Source organism: Alexandromys fortis, unplaced genomic scaffold (genome assembly GCF_014885135.2).
Source record: "Alexandromys fortis isolate MF-2015 unplaced genomic scaffold, M_Fortis_MF-2015_v1.1 scaffold_143, whole genome shotgun sequence".
In the NCBI taxonomy this organism is placed as follows: domain Eukaryota; kingdom Metazoa; phylum Chordata; class Mammalia; order Rodentia; family Cricetidae; genus Alexandromys; species Alexandromys fortis.
Window position 1 is genome coordinate 4,194,535 of NW_026068044.1, and position 22,178 is coordinate 4,216,712.

General features: G+C 46.7%; 1 long non-coding RNA gene across 1 annotated transcript; it reads left to right on the top strand.

Annotated features, from left to right (window-relative positions):
- The first annotated feature begins 2,744 nt into the window (after positions 1-2,744).
- Positions 2,745-20,428, top strand: LOC126516064 (uncharacterized). The gene is made up of 3 exons (XR_007596013.1): positions 2,745-2,929; positions 7,624-7,735; positions 20,195-20,428. It is a non-coding gene; the product is annotated as an uncharacterized lncRNA (long non-coding RNA).
- The last annotated feature ends 1,750 nt before the right edge of the window (positions 20,429-22,178 follow it).

Below are 22,178 nucleotides of genomic sequence, written 5' to 3' on the forward strand. Positions count from 1 at the left end.
TGCATTTTATCCCCGCCCATATCTTGACCTTCTGTGCTCCCTCCCCCCCCCCCTTCAGCATCCCTGCCTACACTTTGGAGCGAAGGCCAGTGGCACATGAAAAACGTCTTGCCTTAATTCCTCCTCTAAATTACAGTGAAGACATCATTATTTGCCACATGGGACACATCCCATCTGGCCTAATTTTACAGTTATGTATGCTCTGGATATAACCTTAATCCCCTGGAGGCCACAGGTCAATATGTTTGTGCTTTCTTTCCAATGTGTTTTCATTTGGGGTGTCCTGTGCACTTCTCGCCAGAGTGGTTTATATATGGCAAGGAATGAGTTACCATCACCGATAAATTAATAAGAGCCCAGGGCCGGGTTAAAGTCGGTACCCATTTTTCTGTCTTTCGCGGTAACAAAATAGTATGGGGAAGGATCTCATAAACACAGGCCTTGAACTTGATATTCTCCAGTGTTTCCTATTTGTTTACAGGAGCTTGTTGTCCCCCTTTATTTATCTGCCTCCTCTGTCTCACCTGTGGACTCCTCTGCATTCTTTTCTAGCTGTAAAGGAACACGAGCTCGAACACCGTTCACTCTTCCCAAATTCTCACTTAATTACTTCTGTAATGTATTCACTGCAATATTTGAAGTAAACAGTTCCTGCGGGACCCCGTGATTGAGAGTATTCATTTCATCAAGATTGGGAAAATGGATCGCAAACCACTTTTATTATATGTGTTATTAAGGGAAGCGGGCTGTTGCGTTACCGCTTTTTTTTTATTCTGGGAGAATTTCCTTTTGTTTACTGTGTTGTGACTAATCCCCCTGCTGCCTTCCCCGGATGCCCGCAGAAAAGCTAGAGTTTTGGCGAAGCTGCTGGCTAGACAAATAAATCACTGCAACTGGACACGTAGCAGAGGAGGGGCGGGTCTGGGTTGGGGAGAAGAGCAATTAGCTCTAAGCGTGAGGCAATGTGTCAGGTGTTCCTGAATCTGGGCGGCAGATAGGATTGACTTAAGCCAGATATCTGACAATGGCCACGCGGGACCCATCCCTGCTGATAGCCACCAAAGATGATCCCTTCTAAAGTGAGTTCTATTACTCACTCCTGGAGAGTCTTCCAGGGGTAGCTGTGTAGAATTGGTAAGTAGTGTGCGTGTGTGTGTGTGTGTGTGTGTGTGTGTGTGTGTGTGTGTGTAATAAGTATTAATTTTCTCTTTAAACTCCCTGTATTATGAGGAATTTCGGTGTGTGGATAACATTTGACTCTTCAGGAGTATTACCATAGTAAACAGTGTGTGTGTGTGTGTGTGTGTGTGTGTGTGTGTGTGTGTGTAAACTGTTTGGAAAACTGACTTCCCTCAGCTCCCATTGTTCCTCACATGGACTGTAACCACAGTTCCAGAACATCTGGCTTGCCTGCCTGAGAAATCCCTCCCTGCTTCTGGGTTTCAGTACCTGGCTCATACTAGTAAAAATTAGTAGCCATCCCCCCCCCCCCCAACAGTGAAGTGTTTTAAGGCTACGAGGATGTTCTGAATCTGGAGCATGGCAAAGGGGTTAACACCTTTCTCAGATCAGTTATAAGTCTGCACATCAAGAAATGTAAACAACGCAATTCCTGGAAACTTGTCACGCTAATTAACAAGTCAGTGATGGGCTAGTTCACTGGAGAAAGTGCCCGTTGGGTGGAATGTGCTTTTCTGCCTAGACACCTGTACCTTAATGTACACAGGAAAATTGGAAGTCCCTATATAAAACTGTAACGTTTCCACATATTCTAGATCCCACTGTATATTCTATATCAGTTCTGAAATACACATAACATCAGCTATATAATAGAAATGATGTTGACCGACTGGCTGCCGTACTGTACTGTTGGGAAGCCAGTAGTCTGTCCTAACTCAATACAGAGACCCCATTCTAGGCCTAACTATACAGTAAGAGCCCCAATAAGGGTCAGATGAATGAGCAGGAAAGCCAGGACTATCCTAGGTTGGCTAAAGCAAAGGGGAATTGGACAGAGGGAATCTGGTATTTCCACAATCCTCTGAATCCTAGGGTCCTCTATCACAGGAAGGTTTGCTTTCAGTCAGGGTGGCTTCTCAAGGGTCCCTGACTCTCTGCGAGCCTGTAGACTCACTAATGTCATGCAAGGACACAGTCACAATGTCTAGAGGAAGATTCCAGGGGCTCCCATTCTTGCCTTCTAAACATCAAGGGAGGTCACATCACTGACAGAAGTAGGCAGAGCTCTCCTGACTAAGCTGATAGGAGACATGGAGACATAGCCAACAAGCGTGTAGCCTGGGACACACGTAAGACAAATCCCAAGACAGGATGTATGGCCACAGAATATACACCAGCCCATTTCCAGCTTAAGTACCACGGCTTCTTCCCTCAGCTGTCTCCTCTGTCCTGTGCCCCAGCCCCATCACTGCTGAAATCCAGTACACACACACACACACACACACACACACACACACACACACACACACACACAGGGCTGACCTCAGATTGAATTCCCACCCACTTTCATTTTCCTTCCTGTTTCTCTCACTTTTTTCTCATTTCAACTCGCCGTTGCCAAGGCTGACCTTGATCTCCTGACCCTCCTGCCTTCCACGTGCTAGGATTGCAGTACTGCAGGCTTAGTCAACAGTTTCTGTGTGTGTGTCTGAGCCTACCAGCCCTTCCCACTTTCACTTTGTCCGAATAAAATTACCTGCAGAAGCAAACATACCAACAAAGGAAAAGCACGCTGATGCGTCAATGTATTAGATTTTGCAACAGAATTGCTACTAATGGAAGCCCTTGAGAGAGTAGGGGCTACTGCAGAAATACATTTATTCCGTTCCTCACTCACGTCTATTTCAGACAAAAGACACACAAGGACACCTTGCCCTCCCATCTGGTTTCTCTGGAAAGTAAGAGCAAGGTAAGAAAGCCGGAGGACGATGTCATCGGGCAGAGGTGGCTGTGAAAAGATGGACTGAGAACTTTCTAAGTGTCTTCTGCTCAGAGAGGAAGCCACAGTGCAACTTCTCATGAGATTTTATGAGATTTTATGCCGCGTTGGAGAAAAACAAGAGGAAATGAGTCAACTGGCTACTTGCTGCCCTCCAGGCTAGGGGCCACAGGGAGGCTTGATACTTCTGTCTCGGTGACTCATGCATCTCTTGCTGGCTGGGGTGAGGAGCCGGAGGGAGAGACAATGACTCAGCGTTTTCTGGGCTTCAATCCCGGCTTCCTTCCTCACTGGGCCCTGTAAGGCAAGGGTGGACATGGACGAGGCTCAGTCCACACTCTCCTAGGGCTTCCAGCTTCTCTGGGAGTTGGTCTCAATCTCCGGAGCCTTTAGGACTCTGGATGCTCAGCCACAGGGGCGACATTACCATGTGGTGCCACCACTTTCTGTTTCCCTTGATCTTTTTTTTTTCTCTCTTTTGTAGCTTTTATTTTAAACTTTATCCATCGTTCACAGCTTCCTTTCTGTTTGTCTGGTTTGGTTTGGTTTCATTTTCTGTTCTGTTTGGTTTAGACAAGATTTCACAGAGCCCTGGCTGACTACAGACTCACCATTGCCAAGGCTGACCTTCATCTCCTGACCCTCCTACCTCCGGCGTGCTGGGATTGCAGTACTGCAGGCTTAGTTAACAGTTCCTGTGTGCGTGTGGTATGTGTGCAGTTTGTATGTGTGTATGTGTCGTGTGTGTGTGTGTGGTGTGTATTTCATGTGTCATGCATGTATGTCTGAGTATAGTCATGTGAGTGTGTGTGTGATATGTGTGTAGGAGTGTCTGTATATGTGTGGTATGGGTGCGGTTTGTATGTGTGTATGTGTCGTGTGTGTGGTGTGTATTTCATGTGTCGTGTATGTATGTCTGAGTATACTCATGTGTGTGTGTGTGTGTGTAGGAGCCAGAAATCAATCTTCAGTGCCATCCCTCAGTCTTCCTATTGACCCGAAGCTCACAGATTCCCCTAAACTGTCCGCCTGTGAACACCTGAAATACATGTTTCCTCTTTCTAACTTTGGGATTATATAAGAGTGCGCCACCACGACTGGCTTTCTAAACAGTTCTGGGGACTGGGCTCAGGTCCTTACGCCAGCACTATAAGCTTGTTACCGGCTGAACCATCACCCCTCCTTAGGTTCCGTCTTTCCAGCACCTTCTCCCTGTCCAGATGGAGGGAAGGGTGCCTGCTGATCAGCTGGGCGCTGGCTCATGCCAACAACTCAGTGGAGTCTGGGAATTGTGGGAGGCTGTCTGTGCTAGATGAACAAACAGATAAGCGTCCCAGCGTTTCCTGAGCTGTTTGCCCCTGTTGCCGGTCTGTGTGTGCTCAGCAGGAGGGGACAGAGGTGCTGTCTGCTTGGGAAGTCAGCAGTGGGCCTCAAGCCTGCAGCCTGGTCACCTAGACGTCCAGCTAACATTCTGGGATGGCTGTTGATACGCTCTACCCAGCAGCTCAGCTTGCCTCAGACAGGACAGCAAATTGTAATTGTCTCTGCCCTCCAGGGTGAGCGTGCTATAGGCTGCCATGCCCTTATGTCTGAAGAAGCCACTCAGAACCACCAGGAGGGACAGCGACTCTGCAGGTGAATACAGCATTTCTGTTGTTTCTGCCAGAGTCCGCAACTCAGGCCAATCTCAAAACCCTGCCTAGGAAACAAAGTACCCAGGGGGAGAAGTCTGGCTTCCTATTACTCAGTTGAAGTCACACAGTAGGAAGCAAACGAACCTGATTAAAGAAAATAGAGTACATTTCTGCCTTGGCAGAGGGAAAAAAATATATATATGAATAAATTTTTAAAAGCACTTGAAAGTGCCCCTTGTTTTTGGTGGCTTTAGGAGCCGGACTCCTGAAGTTAGAGCGCCACCTGCTGTCTAGTTATAAAATGGACTGTCTCAAGCGTTTGGACAGATGGCCCCACAAGAGTCACAGTTTTAAACGCAAAGGTCTATGATGCCAAGATAGAAGGGCACACATATGTGACCGCCTGAATCATTTGACTGATTCTAGAGCAGGGGAATTTCCCATGAGTGTGGAATGACTCCAGGAGATGCAAGGCCTTGTGCAAACAGAGGCTGCTCGGAGAGACAGAGCTGGCGGGGTTACCACACTTTCAAGTAGGACTCTTGGCGACTGGAACTGGAACTGAGCAGTTAATGTGTGCAAAGAAGTGATTGTGGCTGCATGTTGGATACAATAAGCTTCCAGAAACTTTTTCCATGGAATCACTGAATCATAGGAGCGTTGAACCTTTGAATGCTATTCTCCATGGGCGAGTCATAGAGAGCTTTGTGCGTGGCTGGAGTTTCTCTCATGCGTGTCATTTTAGGGCACTAGAGAGAACTGGGGATGTGAGTAGCATCACTTGTACACCCTCTTCCTGGGCAGAGGCGAACACCTTTCTCTCCCATCCCTACTAGAAACAAAGCTTTTCTAGGCAAACCTTCAGCACAAGATTAACATACAAACATCTAGACAAGGAAAGGAGGGCTGAGAGGATGGCTCTGTCAGGGAAGGACTGAGTGTGAGTCCCATGTGAAAAGCCAATTGTGGTCCGTAGTGCAGGCTTGTAATCCCAGAGCTGGCGGGGGGAGGGGAGGGAGAGGGGCAGAGCTAGGTAGATCCCTGGGCACCTTGGCCAGCCAGTCTTGCCTAATTGGCAAGTATTAGTCCGGTGACAGACCTGCCCCCCCCCCCAAAAAAAGTAGAGGCTGTCAGGTGATGTGGAATTTCCCTCTGTATGCTGTGATTATCATTAATGAATAAAGAAACTGCTTTGGACCTATAGCAGGGCAAAACTTCGTTAGGCGGGGAAAACTAAACAGAATGCTGGAAGGGAGGAGGTGGAGTCAGAGAGAAGCCATGTAGCCATGTGGGAGTAAGATGGAACTTTACCTGGTAAGCCTCAGCCACGTGGCGATACATAGATGAATAGAGATGGGTTAAATTAATATGTAAGAGTTAGCCAATAAGAAGCTAGAGCTAATGGGTCAAGAAGTGTTTTAAATAATATATATTCTGTGTGATTATTTTGGGGCTAAGCGGCCAGGAACTAACTAACGGCCTCCTTACTACAGTCAGGTGGTGGTGGTGCACAGCTTTAATCCCAGTACTTGGGAGGCAGAGGCAGGTGGATCTCTGTGAGTCTGAGGCCAGCCTGGTCTACAGAGTGAGTTTCAGGACAGCTAGCAGTTACACAGAGTAACTGTGTCTCAAAAACAACAACAACAACAACAAATGAAAACCAAAAAGTAGAGGCTGGAACGATGACTCAGCAATTAAGAACATTAGTTGCTATTCCAGAGGACCCAGGTTTGGTTCCTAGAACTTGCCTGATAGCACACAAATATATGTAAGTCTAGTTCCAGGGCACCCACTGCCCCCTTCTGGGCATTCCACAAGCACCAGGCACAAATGTGATGCAAAGACAGTACATGCAGGCAAAACACCTATATACAAGGAATAATAACAGCATCAACGATAACAACACACCAACATCCATGTGCACTGCACACATGTACCGACACTTGTTAAAGAAGAAAACACATGTGTTACTTCAAAGAGCAAAGGGTTGCCAATTACATTCCCCCTCAAGACCAGTTTGGGGGTGTATGTGTATGAAGGCTATGACCAACATGGGAGAGCTAGAGATGAAAATCCAAAGAGAAACTGTGGATGAGAACCAATTTAGAAGTCATAGGAGCCAGAGGAGAATGCCTGCCTAAGGATGTGTGATCCTCAGGGCTATCCTCATATGGCTGCTTTGGTGGGCTCACCTCTTCCTTCCCCCTGTCAGTTCAGTGCCTCTGCCCCTCTGCCCCTCAGCCCCTCAGCCCTCTTAATACCCCAGGTTCCAGCTCCTCAACCCTGCTGCCCCTCTGCCCCTCAGGCCTCTAAGACCCCAAGTTCCAGCCCCTCAACTCCGCTGCCCCTCAGGCCCTCAACCCCTCAACCCTCTAACACCCCAGGTCCCATACTCTCAGCCCCACAGTCCCTTAGCCCAGAAAAGTGTAAGGAAGAACATACTACAGCCAAGGTGCTTCTTGCAAAGCCATACCCTAAATAATTTAGATATGGCGGCATGATACATGGTCTCCAACATAAATCAACGCTTTTGCTTTTTCCAAGTTTTTACTATCTCCATTCAGTTCCTGCGGCATTTAGGTCACCCCATTTGCAGCAGACCTATGACTCATTACTTGTCCTGCTCCCAGTAAAGCCCCCCCATAGTGACCCCGTGTGTGCATGTCACTTCTCTACCTACCGCAAACTCCTTCCACCCTAACTACGGGCACAAGTGGAATCAAACGGTGTTTGCAGGGAGATGCCTGGACCCTAAGAGCTTCTGAGTCTCCTGTGATTGAATTATGCTCAGTGAAATTTTGATGTCAAGGCTATTTCCTTGCTAGGTAATTTCCTGAGCAGAACATCTGCCATGGCTAAACATGACATGGGTTGACTTACAGTCAAGCAGGGTCTAAGTGGGCCTGCATATCATTTACCCTAAGGATAAATGAAGTCCAATTTGTTTCCGTGCATTTTGTTTGGTGATGACTGAAGCCTTCTGGGCAACAGAAACAGACCTGAGGGCCTCACTCTCCAATATTGTTAAAGGCCGTCAAGGTGCGCAGTGACGCTAGCTGTCTCCATGTTATGAATTGCGTGGACTGAGCAACGTTGTACCCCCACTATCCTCAGGATCAGCTTCACAGGACAGCAAGAACAGGTAAGCTGCAGTCCTGGCCTTCTTGGAATGCTTTGCTGAACAATTATTAGCTTCTTGGTTTATAAATAAATCTCCTTTCTAAACTAAAAGGAAAAGTTGCCTCCTCTACAGCCCTCTCTCTAGAGTCTGTCCACACTGTGAATCCAGATTCGCCTTTCTCCATCAATAAACTCTGCCTGAAATAAGGCATAGTGTTTATAAAGCAATGGGCTGGACGACACAGACACCTGTAAACACACCACTGCAAGAGACATTTCCTTCCCTGTTGGTTTTCTGTCTCTCCCGGAGAGTGGGAGGTGTGAACAGGGCAGCTTGCCTGCATTCCTCCCCAAGACCTCAGGGAAGAGAATCATGATATAAACAGGCCATGAGAATGTTGATTCACGAGTGACATTGAATTTTAAATACTTTTTAAATTTTTCACATTCTAAGAAAACTTGGATGTTCTCGATTCACGAGAAAATGATTATAGAAATTTAGAGAGCATCTTACTTACTATGCATGATACATTTGTAAAAATGAAGCATTTGTAAGCCATGTCCATCGTCCTAATTCATTCGTTTTCTACTAAATTAGGTGTCTCACATTATTAAACACACCCCTTAGGCAAGCACCTTCTACTTTGTAGTCATCCCAGGTTTCCACAATGAGACGTATAAACTTCGAAAGTCATTAATTCCAACAGACCGGGGCCTGGGCGTTTAGGTTAAGTGATTACCATGTCACCCTTATTGAGAACTGAGTGATGAGAGCCAACATTTTTAATGTGTTGATTTTTACCTCTCTAAAATGTGAAGATAGATATTGTTTGATTTTGAAGATCAAGAGCCATACCTCAGACCAGGTGACTAGTAGACCTTGACGCTCAATAAATGACCCAAGTGAATCAAACTCTCCTGACTTCCAAATCCAGACTTTGCTGCGCCACACACACGCAGACACTCTATTACACACAGATAATCTTATTTAAATAAACCAATACGATTCTTATCTATGAAGGCATCGTTTCTGCCATTGGTTGGTTTTCTAAAGAGTCACTCATGACTGAATTTCTAAGTAGGCAGAGCAGGCTGCAGAGGGTAGGGGCTACCGGGTGCTATGGCTTCAGGGATATGATGAGATTGTGGGTGCTGACTTTGGGGGTGGCATGAGTTTGGGGTTTTAATAGGATGTAATGAGTTCAGGGATGCTGACTTAAGGGTATGTAAGTTTAGGGTGTTCTGCCTTTAGGGGTACAATGAACTTATGGGGAGAAAGAGTTCAGTGAGCTCTGGCTGTTGTGAGTTCAAGACAGGGCCACCTTACAATTTTTATGAGGCATTTCTGCACTAGGTCTCTGTATATAAAATGTTAACGAAGACCCAACACAACTGTGTTGTATAGGGATCGTGAAATGCAGGCTGGGTTCGTGACTGTCTTCATATTCTTTTTACTATTTATTATTGGAGTTTTTTGGTGTTTGGTGGTTTTGTTTGTTTTTGAGACAGCTTCTTACTACAAAGCCCGAACTAGCATTGAGTTTATAATCCTTCTGCCTTGTTGCCCCTAGGGCTAGGATTATAGTTGTACAACACCATGCCCAATAGTTTTTTTTTTTTTTTAAATTACAAGTTAATTTACATTTGCCTTTCGAAGCTACGGCACTGTGTCTGCTGTGCCTAACATAGAAATCAGCACTGGCTAGGGCCACATGAGTGTGGCTTTCCTCGCTCCTGAACGCCTGTCGTCAGAATTCAGTCATCCACATCCTTCACCGCTAGGGAAGACGTCTTTGGGAGAATTCACCTTGCATTAGCACCCTCTTGTACAATTTATACAGACAAACTAGCAAAGACCCACGTCTGTGGCCTCTGACAATGATGGGAAGGCAGGGTAGAGGCTGTCATGGGGACAAGGGGACACTTCTGGCGCACAGCTGTTTGGGAAGATGCCACAGTCTTTATCCATAGACCCCTAGATTTCTGTGTACTCGCCTGGTCTTGCATTCCTCTTCAGAGGGTGTTGTTCGCTTTGTATTTTCTGCATACAACAACAGCAGATTTTCTTATAGAAATCAGTGTATCTTATATTAGAGGGAAACTCCGGTATTTTTTTCTAGCATGTGTGTACACACATGTCTACATGTGTACATCTAGACTTACAGTGGATGTACAGACCGCGTGTCTTCCTTTACCCTGATAAACTAACTCCTTTGGCTCTTTACTACAGTGATGTGTTGAGGTTTCGCTAACGTGTTTGATTTTTCATTTGGAGGTTTAATGCAGAGATCTAGAAGTCAGCACCACACACGTTGCCTCAGTTCAAGTGTGTCTCTGTAACGACAGGAAAGTTCCAATGTAGTGTCCCCTGTGCACTCTACTGAAGAGGCTGCATCACTGCCTTCTTTGAAAGTGTTTCCTAGACCCCAAGTTTTATTAATAAAACCTGGAGAGTTAGAGAAATTTGCTTAGTAAATGCTATTTTCCTACTCAGTATAATTTCATTTTAAATTTCAATTTTTAGTATTTTTTCAGATGATGTTTATACGAAAAATATTTTCCTAAAATTCCTTAAATAATTTGTTTTTATTATTAATTGTGTGTGAAAGAGAGAGAGGGGAGGGAGGGCGAGAGAGGGGGGAGGGAGAGAGAGAGGAGGAATGAGTTACATTCTTCAGTTAGGTCTTGGGGACTGAATTCAAGCTGTCTGGCTTGGTGGCAAGTGGCTTACACATTGAGCCATCCTACCAGCCCAACAAACACATTTTATGCAAATATTTAGATTTCAATTGCTCACTGTTAGTCATTTGCATGTTCTGCCTTTTATGCACAAAGTTTACTATCAGGTACAAAGTACTTCCATATTTTAGTACAACGTAGAATGTTTAAATCAAACTAATCTTCATATCGACCACCACTAATATTGAATATTTTTATGACCACGGCATTTCAAAACTGACTCTCCTCACAAGATTTCCATGTACAGTACTCAATTATTACACCGACCACGCTGTATTCTCTGATCTCAAAGAAGGAAAAACATCACACTGACTACTTCTCCCAAAACAAATCCCGTTAAGAAGCAAGCGAGGGACGCAAGAGACAGTTGTCTGAAGAAGACGCACAAGTGGCCTTCAGACACTGCGAAATTCCCAGCATTGCTCATCATCAGCGAGATGCGAATGAGAACACTAATAATGAGCTATCACTCCACACCTGCGAGGATGGCTGGTACCAAAAAGACGCGAGATAACAAGCAAGAGCGCAAGAGCGCAAGAGCGGGAACAGGAGGAAAGGGAAACCTCGCAGGCTGCTGGGGGGGGGGGGTGTTAATTAGCTCAGCCACAGGGGTCCTCACAAAACTACAAACAGAATGACTTCTGGGTATTCACCCCAAAGATTGGAAATCGGCTTACCAAAGAGTCGTCTACACACCCGTGGTTACTGCCGCTCTATTCGCGGCCGCCCCTGAGTGTGTCCCTCGGGTGGAAGCTTTCAGGGAATGTGGCGTGCAAACACAATATAATGTTCAGTTTTACAAAGAGTCTGCAACAATAATAAAGAAACTGGGTGGAATTATTCTGAATGAGCCAAACGCGGAACACTAACTACCACCTGTCTTCATCGACATGGCGTCTGGAGCACCTGAAGCAGAGACCGCGAGGTGGATGTTGGGGCGCAGCGCGCCACCGCGCTGGTCCTCTCGTGACCAAACTACCCATTTAGTAAGGGTGATACCTATAGTTCTCCCCTCCTCCTCCTGGTGGAAACTGGCTCCTCACACATGCTGGAAAATGCTCTACCACCGTGTGAGGTACTGTGTGTCATCCTCTACCCTTGATTCTTTAGAGAGGTGCTAAGACCGTCCAGAATGACCTTGAACCCATAACTCTCCTTTGTCCATCTCTCCGGTGCCGAGATTATAGGTGCACACTTAGCACCCATCACACCAGCCAATTTTCAGTGGAACAGAGCATCAAGGCCTGCTTCCAGAGCCATAAACATTTGAGAATAGTTTCTTGTTGTCTTTGTGGAAAAAGATAATACGGCAGAGTATATATTTTGGGGCCCCTTCAAAATGGGGAAAGTTACTTCATCTGGCTCTGGCTACTGTGATATTCTAATTTCCGGAATGCTGTGAGGAACCTATATTTTCTGCCCAAAGCCTTGTTGGATTTCATTTTCCTAGTCCTAGCAGTTCATAAATATTATAATGGTATATTACGATCATAACGTCTCCTCTTAGGGGCCGCCTTCTGATTGGACACTCGATGCTCTCCTTCAGCCTAGAGAAGCCATGCTCCACCACGCCCCACCAGGTCTTTGACTGTTATTACAGACAAAATGCCAACCTCCCTGGCTTAGTTTCCTTCCTGTGGAACTGCATTAATTCCCCCTCTCATCTCTCTCCCTCTTTCTTCCTCTCTATCTCTCTTTCTCTGTCTCCTTCGACCACGTGTATTGAGTGTTCCTTAGGAGCCATGGGCTGTATTAAATTCTCACACAAGACAGTTTTCTTTCCCTCACCTTGGCAATCCGAGGCAGAAGCATTGTCTGTGTTCTTCGGATGGAAAATTCTGCCGAGCTCACACATGCTGTGGGTGTTGATCGTCCCCTAAAACTCAGACCCTGTTGTACCGCGGAATCCTCCATTTCTGCCTACCGCACCTCTGTCCACCTTTTGCATGGGATTGCATTTCTTCTCTCTCTATGCAACAACTCGTGTTCGTCACACTAGCTGAACGTCAGGTTTTCCCAAGTGTACTTTCTGCTCTCTGCAGCATCCAGGTGGATTAATTCAGCAACAGATTGTTCGTCTCCCCTAGTGCTCCTTCTCCCCTGTGCCCCGTTCCCTTCGCGCCCTGCGCTGGCTCTCTCCCAGTCCCTTCTCCCTTCGACATTTTACTCCTGTTTCAACAGACAATGGGATGTTTCCACTCTATTAATAATAAATGTTTTTCTAAAAATGTTTTAGAGATTTTTTTTTAAAAGAAAAACACCGGTTTCATTGAAATGTCAAGGTGATGCTCACTGTCTGCGACTGGTCTGTGAGCAGTTTGTGAAAGACCCCCCCTTTATTCCTGTCCACTTTCCAGAACACCTGTGAGTCCTCGCCCAGGATCTGGCCCTGTGACATCCTGAGATGTCACAGGCATGAGGGTCCTTCTCCAGTCCCAAGTGTCTGACTCTGCTACGTCCTTGTTGAATTCTGGAAGGAGATTTTCATGGCCTGACCATCTGACCTTTGACCCTTGGTTAACTCTGAGAACCTGAAAAGCAACAGCAATCAGTCTACACTGCCACCAGGGACTTCTCTGGATCTTACTTCCCCTCACTGTGACTTATTTGAGGGTTTATTTCCTCCGGAATGCAGGATTATCCTTTATATCCAACTTGATCAGACACCAGAAGCATTTTTAAGCCTACAAGGAAAACAGAATTGTATTGTGCCAACAAGCAGTGCTTAGAAAGCCAAGGCATGACAAGTTCTGGCTGTGACAAGTGGCCAAGTTTCTGAACAGGGGCAGTGGCCAGGAGGAAGGATGCTAGAGTTTGGATGTTGAATGATCCCCAAGGATTAAAGCCTTGGCCATTGGGGTGGTACTATAGGGAAGTAGAGGACCTGTAAGTAGGATTTCACAAGCATCTTTAGGTTATTAGAGGCAGGCCTGTCAGTGGGATCAGGGACCTTGGCCCCTTCCTTCTCTTTACTCCCTGGTTTGTGGCCTGTGACCTTAGCTCCATCATGTACTCCCAACAAGGTGAGCTACATCGCCAGAGGCATGAAGGGACAAAGAAACCTTTCTCCTTATGTTAATCGCATTATGCATTTTCTTATATTGGTGAATCCCTAGCCCACACCAGAGACACAAACAAACTCAGCCCGTTCCTGAGGTCCAACTGCCTTTTACTCTGGGTTACACGGGCACTGTCACCTTTGGAAGCCCTTCCCTCATTCTGGACAGAGCCTATCTGTTCTGGTTTGCCAGGCTGCAGAAAGAGTCCTTTCTTATAAACTGGTGCTTACTTCTCCTGGGAGTTTTGGAGGACTGGAGCAGAAACTGCGGGCTGATGACCTTTAAACAGGAAGTCCTCTGCATCTCCCTGGCCCCCAATAAAGTGCCACTGAGTCACCGTCTAACTCCGAGAGAACTGAATTAAGCTTTAGTGTATAATCAATAGACAGATGAAAAAGAATTATGATGTCATTTAGAATAATATGGTCTAGAATATGCCTAAATGTCCGCGTATGCCAGGCTTGGTCCCTACAATGGTAATCTTGGGCGGTAACAGAATCTTCAAATGACAGGGTCTGGTGGAAGGGTCTCGGGTTGCTAGAGAATTCCCTGGACAAGGTTAGTAGACACCCTGCCTCTTCCTTCCTTCTTTTGTTTCCAGGGCCCGGAATAAGGAGATTTTCTAGGTTAGTCTTTAATGCCTCTTTAGTGTGATGTCACCAGCTTAGAAGGAACAGAGTCAACCTACAGTGTCAGGGCTAGAGCTTCTGACATTCCAACCCCAACAACTGACTTTCCTACCATTACTTCCTCTGCTCTTTGCCACATTAACACAGAGTGATGGGCAAACACAGAGGCTCAGCCTGGACAGTCCACAGTCAGGACAGTGTTTTTGTGCAGAAGTACCAGTGAGCGGTGGCTCAATGTTTTGTGCATGAGTTCCAGGGAGCGGCAGCTCCCCCGTTCTCAACTCAGAATGGAGAGCATCTAGTCAGTGAGGAGGCAGCACCAGAAATAAACATACCTCCAGAGATACGTGTGCCCACTGAAGGCCCTCCCCACCAATGTCCCCACTGGGAGCCCTGGGCAGGCCTACACTGTACTAAATCTGGTGAGTAACTTCTGATCAAATCGCCCAGCCCTGAAGATTCCCTCTGTTTAATACGCCTGCTTATCAGCCAAGGAGGAGGTTTCGTGTTGCAGCAACAGCGTTTGTACTGCGTCTTTGAGTTAAATGTGCTGCTTCGACAACCAAACAATGCCCTCTTCACTGCTGAGAGAGCGAGAGAGCCAGAGGGAAAATCAAGCTCTTACTTTGGAATCATTAGGGTTGGTTGCCAGTTCCACCTGCTCTTATCAAAGGTTCAGGATGCTTAAAATCAAACAATAGGGTGTGACTGCCTGGACCTGAGCCACTGCCTTGCCATCCCTTGAGGCCAAGAGTCTAGGCTCCCCCATTTCCCAGGCCTGTGTCCCCAGAACAGTTCTGTCTGCTAGGTGTGGGATCGCCCCTCTCTTCTGTCCTGGAAGAGTCCTAATACTTTACAAAGTACAGAATCAAAAGTCAAAATGGCAGCCAAGGTCATTGCCCTAGTTAGCACTACCTGTCAGCTTGACACAGCCCACAGTCGCCACAAAGGAGTCTTGATTACGCGACTGTCTTTATTGGGTTGTTGTGTTGATGTGTCTGTGAGGTCTTGTTAACCGATGCAGAAAGGCCCAAGCCACTGTAAGCAACACCACTTACTATGCAGCCTGGGCCACATAAGAAAGCTAGCGAAGTGCAAGGCAGAGAGTGAACCAGCAAGCAGTGACCACACACACACATACACACACACACACACACACACACACACACACACACACACACTACATGGTTTATGCTTCATGCCCCTTCCCTGACTTCCCTCAGCGATGGGCTGTAGCTTGTAAGCTGAAAGAAGCCCCTCTTACCTGAGTTGCTTTGGGTCATAATGTTTATCACGGCAACCAGATCAGTCTAGAGCAATCAGGTTCAAACCCCCTGCCCAGTGATTGTGGACTTGGATTCTTGACCCACTTGAGCCTCAGACAGTTTTCTAGAAGAATATTGCCGTCTGGGGATGGGGTGTGTATGTGGCGGCGGAGGTGGGGTGGGGGTGAGGCACCTAGCTGACATTTATTTGCTACTAACAAGCTAGATGATTACATTCAACCTCCAGTCCCTCATCTGTGAGTTCAGGAGACTGTGACTCTGTCATGAAGAAATGCATATGACACTCCCAGCAGCTTCACACAGAACCAAGTGCCCAGCATAAGTCATTTTGCCTCCCTTTGGCGTTGATATTGGGGCTGGACTCCAGGTTCCACCAAATGGCTAAGTGGTAGAATTATGACCACCTACATTCCTTCTGTCCTAAAGCTCTTCCAGCAGGAAGAGAACCATAGAGCATCGCCTTCAAAGGAAGGCCCTGGGCCCTCTGAATCCCTCAGCATTCTCAGGGGTGGGGGTAGGGGGTGGGGGGGGGGCTTGAGAGTCAAGAGCAGTATTAGGGCTTTCAAGAAACTTGAATCCTGGGGCTGGGGAAACAGCTCAGTTGGTAAAGACCCTGCTGCACACGCGTGAGGGTCTGAGTTCAGCTTCCTAGGACCCGTGGTTATAAAGCTGGGTATGGCAGGGTGGTGGTGGTGTGCATGCCTTTAATCCCGGCACTCAGGAGGCAGAAGCAGGCAGAGCTCTGTGAGTCTGAGGCTAGCCTGGTCTACAGAACAGAGAGAGTTCCAGGACAGCCAGGGCTACACAGAGAAACCCTATCTTGAAAACTAAAAAAAAAAAAAAAAAAAAAAAAAAAAAAAAAAAAAAAAAAAAAAAAAAAAAAAAGAAACAAAAAAAAAACAAAGAAAGAAAGCTCGACATGGCAGCATGCACCACACCTACAACCCTAGTGCTGAGGACACAGGAGCAGGAGGATCCCTGGAGCTGGCTGGCCAGTCTAGCCGACCCTGGAGCTGGCTGGCCAGTCTAGCCGAACGGGAGAGGTCCAGATTCAGTGAGAAATCTTGTCTCAAAGAGAAAGGTGAAGAATATGGAAGCCACTCCAGGTCAACCTCTGGCCTCCACATTCCTGCATCCACACCTGGGGAGCCAGCCTCTGAGGCCATTTGTGGCACCCTCGGTCCATATAGACTTCTGTGTTCTATGTTGTTTGGGGGATGATGGCATGAAAAAGTGGGTGTGTGTTCAGTATGCATATAGGTTTTTTTTTAAATCAGTTCTGCATAATTATGGGCTTGCTGTGACGTTTTCAGTCATGTATAGCATGTTGGGTTGTGGTTGTTTGTTCTTTGTTTTATTTTGTTCCTTCCCTAGTTACTTTCTCTTTTACCCAGTGTTTCCCGATCAGGGATGATTGAGTCTGTGGATACAAAACCCAAGGGTCCAGGGCTAAGGGTTACCCCTGCAGAGGTTCCCAGCACCCACATCTGGTTGCTCACAACCTCCTGTACATCCAGTTCCATAGAATCCAATGTCCCTTTCCAAGATCCAAGCGTACTGAATTAGAGGTGGCATGCATTTACACAGATATAACCATGTAAATAAAAATAACAAAAATAAATATTAAAAAAGAATCCCCCAGAAAATAGGTGAAAGTTAATGAGCACTAATTTTTCCTGTGCTCACTCTGGAAATCTGATTAAATATCAGACTGAAGAAACAAACGAAAACTCACAGACACAGAAGGTCAACTCTATTTCAAACATGTTTTCCTTGGAGGCCTCTGGTGGTTTGCTACCACCTTTTGCATTATAGTTTGCAGAGATCAAATAGTGGACTATATATAAAGGGGAAACCATGAGAAAGAGGGAGAATAATGAATCAGGTCTCCCAGGAACACAGGGTAGGGGCCAAGGCCATTGTGGGAGGTAAGGGTCAGGCAAAGAGGCAATGGGAAAAGCAGGGCCTGGGGAAGCAGGAGCCAAAAGCGTAATCCCGCGTCACATAAATGAGTTCCGGAGAGAAGCTGAGCGGCAGGAATAAAAATATTTCCAAAGCCCACATCAGAACTCTCTTAAGGCTCGTGTTTCCAGGATGCCTGGTCTACAGGCTTAAGACAAAGGAACAAACAGACAGACAAACAGAAACCATGGTGACCAAACAACTAACCACCTGTGGAGGAACTTCCTGTCCAGCTGGCTCACCCAGCTATGCCTGGCCTTCTCAGAAGCTCCGGGGCAGGTCAGTGGCTTGCCATCATCGCTGCTGAGGAACAACTGTCGCCAACAGCCCTACTAAATAGGATAATGCAGCCCAGGTCGGATCCTGGTCTAACGCAAGCAGTTCAGAATGCAGCCAGGAAAATCAATAGTCTTTGGCCTCTGAAGGCTTCAAAGAGCCCTGGTAGCACTGCCAACCGAGTGGCTGGTTGTTCCCCAGCCTTTGATAGCTGCTTGGCCACCACCCCAAAAACTGTCTGCTTGAATGTCCAGATGGGGACAGACATGCTCTTTGGGTCAGGCTAATTAGATGATTTTCATAACCTAAATGCATAACCCAAAAGGCTGCCCCAGCTCAGAAGCCATAAGCAATGAAGTGCTTACGCCAAGAACTAGATCGCTCACCTCCCATAGGCTCTAGCATTTTCTTTTTAAATTGGGAGGGGCGGCACGTGCAGTTTGCTCCTAGGGGAGAGTGGGGTGAGAGGGTGCAGTAGAAGAACCCAGAGCTACTAGCAGCTCCAGGGGTCACACTCCTACCTGCCACCTACAGACCACCTGTCCCTTCAGTGCATTTGTAACTACTGAGGAAGGACTCAGGAGCCGAGGAAAGGAACGGGACACAGAGATGATTGTCTTTGTCTCCTCTGGCCCTGGTGACTGCCGCTGGATAACTGTAGAATAAAACGAAAGCAAACGTGATACTACTTAACACCCAAATTATCTCTCAGCAGTTTCTTCTAAACATAACAGCTCAGCTCTATTTTGCACAACACTGGGAATTCTGAATCTAGCTTTCTATTTCTTTTGAATTTTATGCCATTAAATTAGAAACTCGAAAGTGGACAAAGTCTGAGCAGGTCTCTGCTTTGTGAGCAAGTGACACACCGCCCCGGCTGAGGAAGTCTATTGTGTGTCTCTATAGGTGGCAGAGAATGCAAGGGGGAGGTGAGCAGAGGCCAGAAGCCTCATGGACTTGAAGGGAAATGGGTAGAGAGAGAGGGAGGGAAGGAGTAAGTAGAGGAAGGGAAGAAGAGAGAAGAGGGGAGGGGAGGGGAGGGGAGGAGAGGAGAGGAGAGGAGAGGAGAGGAGAGGAGAGGAGAGGAGAGGAGAGGAGAGGAGAGGAGAGGAGAGGAGAGATCCTTTGTAGGTATCGTTAAACCCACTTCTTGTTAAAGGCCAGCTGAGGGTTACATCTACCTCTAGGAGGAGCAAGATGAAGGCTACCTCTCTCCATGAGGGGATTGCCATGATTTAAAGAGCAGCCTTCCAGCTTGTTCTAGCACTCAGCTGTCTCATCAGGGAGTCCTTTAGATTAACAAATGAGATCATTCTAGCATCACCGGAGGGGTTATTACATGGCGTTAAATATTTCATTTATCTGACATCACTCCCCCTGACTCACGGCTATAATTTATTAAACTGGCTTCCCATAGAAACGGCTCTGTAGTTTCTCAGGGTGGGGCTCGCCTCTCAAGGTCCTTCCCTGCCATCTCTGAAAATGAGCTTTTTTTTTTTTTTTTTTTTTTTTTGCAGCTCCTCTCCCACATCTGACATGTGGGAGGTGATGTCTTATAGTAAGGAGGCTGCTAGTTAGTTCCTGGCCACCTAGCCCCGAAATAATCACACAGAAACTGTATTATTTAAATCACGGCTTGGCCCATTAGCTCTAGCTTCTTATTGGCTAACCCTTACATTTTATTTTAACCCTATGTGCATCACCACAAGGTCGTGGCTTACCAGGAAAGTGTCAGCACATCTGTCTCTGGTGGCTCCATGGGCTTCTCTCTGACTCTGTCTCCTTTCTTTCAGCATTCAGTTTAGTCCCCCCCCCCGTCTAGTTCTGTACCCCAATAGCTTTCTATAGGCCCATTTATTAACCAATGATATTCACAACATACAGAGGGAAATCCCACATCAGTGCCCTGTTAGCGGGCAGACTGAGCTGTAGGGTGGCTTGTGTGAATGGCCCCTGCCCCCAAGGGTAGACAATGTCAAAGTCATGGTCACAGCATGGTGCTAGTAGGCCGTGGTTATGTTTTTAGGAGGCAGCATCTCGTGGGATGATTTAGATTGCTGAAGGCATGCACTGCAGGGAACTGACTCTCCATCCCTTCCCTTCTTGTCCTGATCCTTGGCTAATGAGGTCAGGTATATGCTCCACTATACAGACCAGCCATGGTGCAAATTTCCTGCTAAAGCCCCAAAGAATAGGACTGCTTGGTGACAAACTAGAACTTTCAGAAATGTGAGCCAATTTAACACCTTTCTCTCCTTGTAAGTTGATTAGTTGGTATATTTTGTGATAACAACACAAAGCTAATGCGAGAGGTGAACGGGGAGAAAAGCACGTGGGCTGCAGGGATTCAATCAAGCCAGTAACCACAGGCAGAGTCAGAGGTCAGTCTGGTGGTGCGAATGTGGGCAAGGATCCCGGGGATCAGAAAAAGATTTGGTGAATTAGTGGTGTCTTTTTGAGTTAAAAAAAAGATACCGGGGAAGCCTCCAAACCAAGAACCTTCTCAACTTCTCATTTCTCTTCCTCACAGGTGGAGATGAGCTTACTTTGGGATCGTTTTTTTGTTTTCTGCTGGATGAAATAGTTCCCATAAGAAATGCAATTCCCCTCAGCTCTCTCCCAGTGGTTCTCATCAAACAACCAGGAAGACAGCCACTGAAGAGAAGACTGGAGGCTGAGGGTCCTCGCCACACCCAGACAGTCCTTTTCTCTATTCTTCTGAAGGCAACTCTTGGAGGCAGACTTACTATCCTTAATAAAGTTCTCTTTGATCTGGGTGAATTTCCACATCCACCGTCCCTTAATTCCTCAGCACACCATAGGAACTTTGACCCAATCTGTTGCCTGTTCTCTGGGTTCATTCATAATCTTCTAAAAATCCTTTACTTCTCAAAATGGGCTATACTGCCCAATTTCCCCCATGTCTATGAAGAAGAGTGTATATGTTACCAGGCCTTGGGTTCCTGGGCAATTGCTGTCCTACAATGGCCTTTTCACTCACTGATCTCTCTGTTGCCAGTCCATTTCAGCAAGCCTCCGAGGGACGGAGGACAAATGTCATTGTCTCTACACTGGCAATAGGCCCGGCAAGAAACATCTCTTCAGACCTCCATGGCTGAGGCTGGAACAGGTTAAGAATGAACTACGTTCATCCTTGGGTAGTTGGAATGTTATCCTTAGTGGCCATCAACAAGAAAGTCTCATAGAAGGTGCCTGGTTGATGGAGGTGGGTCTTGCATCTCTATCTGTTGCTTTCATTGGTTAATTAAAAAAGAAACTGCTTGGCCTTGGATAGGACAGAAAATTAGGTAGGCAGAGTAGACGGAACAGACTTCTAGGAGAAAAAAAAGCCGAGTCAGGCAGTCGCCATCATTCTCCCACTCCAGACAGACACAGGTTAAGATCTTTCCTGGTAAGCCAGCTCGTGGTGCTACACAGAATATTAGAAATGGGTTAGATCAATATGTAAGAGCTAGCCAATAAGAGGCTAAAACTAATGGGCCAGGCAGTGTTTAAAAGAATACAGTTTCCATGTAATTATTTCGGGGCATAAGCAAGCCAGGCGGCTGGGAACTGGGGCGGCAGGAAAGTGGCCCGCAGCTCCTTACAACACCTGGTATAAGAGTGGTCCTCGGGGAAGTGTCTAGATGCAAGGATGGCCACATGGAAGCCTGGATTCATTCAATCCCTAAGTACCTTACCCTCATATTGAATGCTGTATTAATTATTTTCCCCTCACTGCCGTGAGGAAACAGAAATGGACACAGGTTCCCAGCTGGCTTTTCCCACGTTCCATTCAGTCTGGGACCCCAGCCCCTGGAATGCCCCCACCCACATTCAGGTGGGTCCTCTCTTCTCATCAAACATCTCTGGAAACACCCTTATATGTACAACATAGGCACCAAGGCTGTGTCTCCTCATTGATTACAAACGTAGCGAGATTTACATTGATTAAAGATTAGCCATCACGGGTGATCCGGGTCTCAGAAATCACAGATGGACACGTGGGATGATCTCCATTTCTCCCTGACTATAACAGTGATTTCATTTTAATGTTCCCTGTAGCCTATAGTGGGAGTCTCTTCCCACATTTCCCAACACCCTTCCCCTTCCACACTTGACACTTGCATTCAATCCCCCCACCCCCGTCCCCCGGAGTCTTTCTTCCAGGCTCTCAAGGAAAGGGCAGCATGGCTGTGGACTACTTCAGATTGACAGGCGATTTTCATTATTTCTCAGAGATTTTAGTTATCTAGTTGAAAAGCTCACACACACTGCAGTCCATCTGTGTGGGTCAAGAAGGCCAGGCAAAGAAAGGCCTTTGCAAAGGACCCGAGGTGTGTGTGGTTTCCACACTGTCTCCGTGATAGCTCCCTCACCCGATGATCTGAAGCAGCGTGAAGCTTACTGAAGCCTGTTATTTGTAAAATACAAATGGCCCTTTCACTCCTCGTCCTACCCTTATCATTCTGTTAGATGAAGGTCCGACGCAGCCCGCAGTGCCATTTAAATGA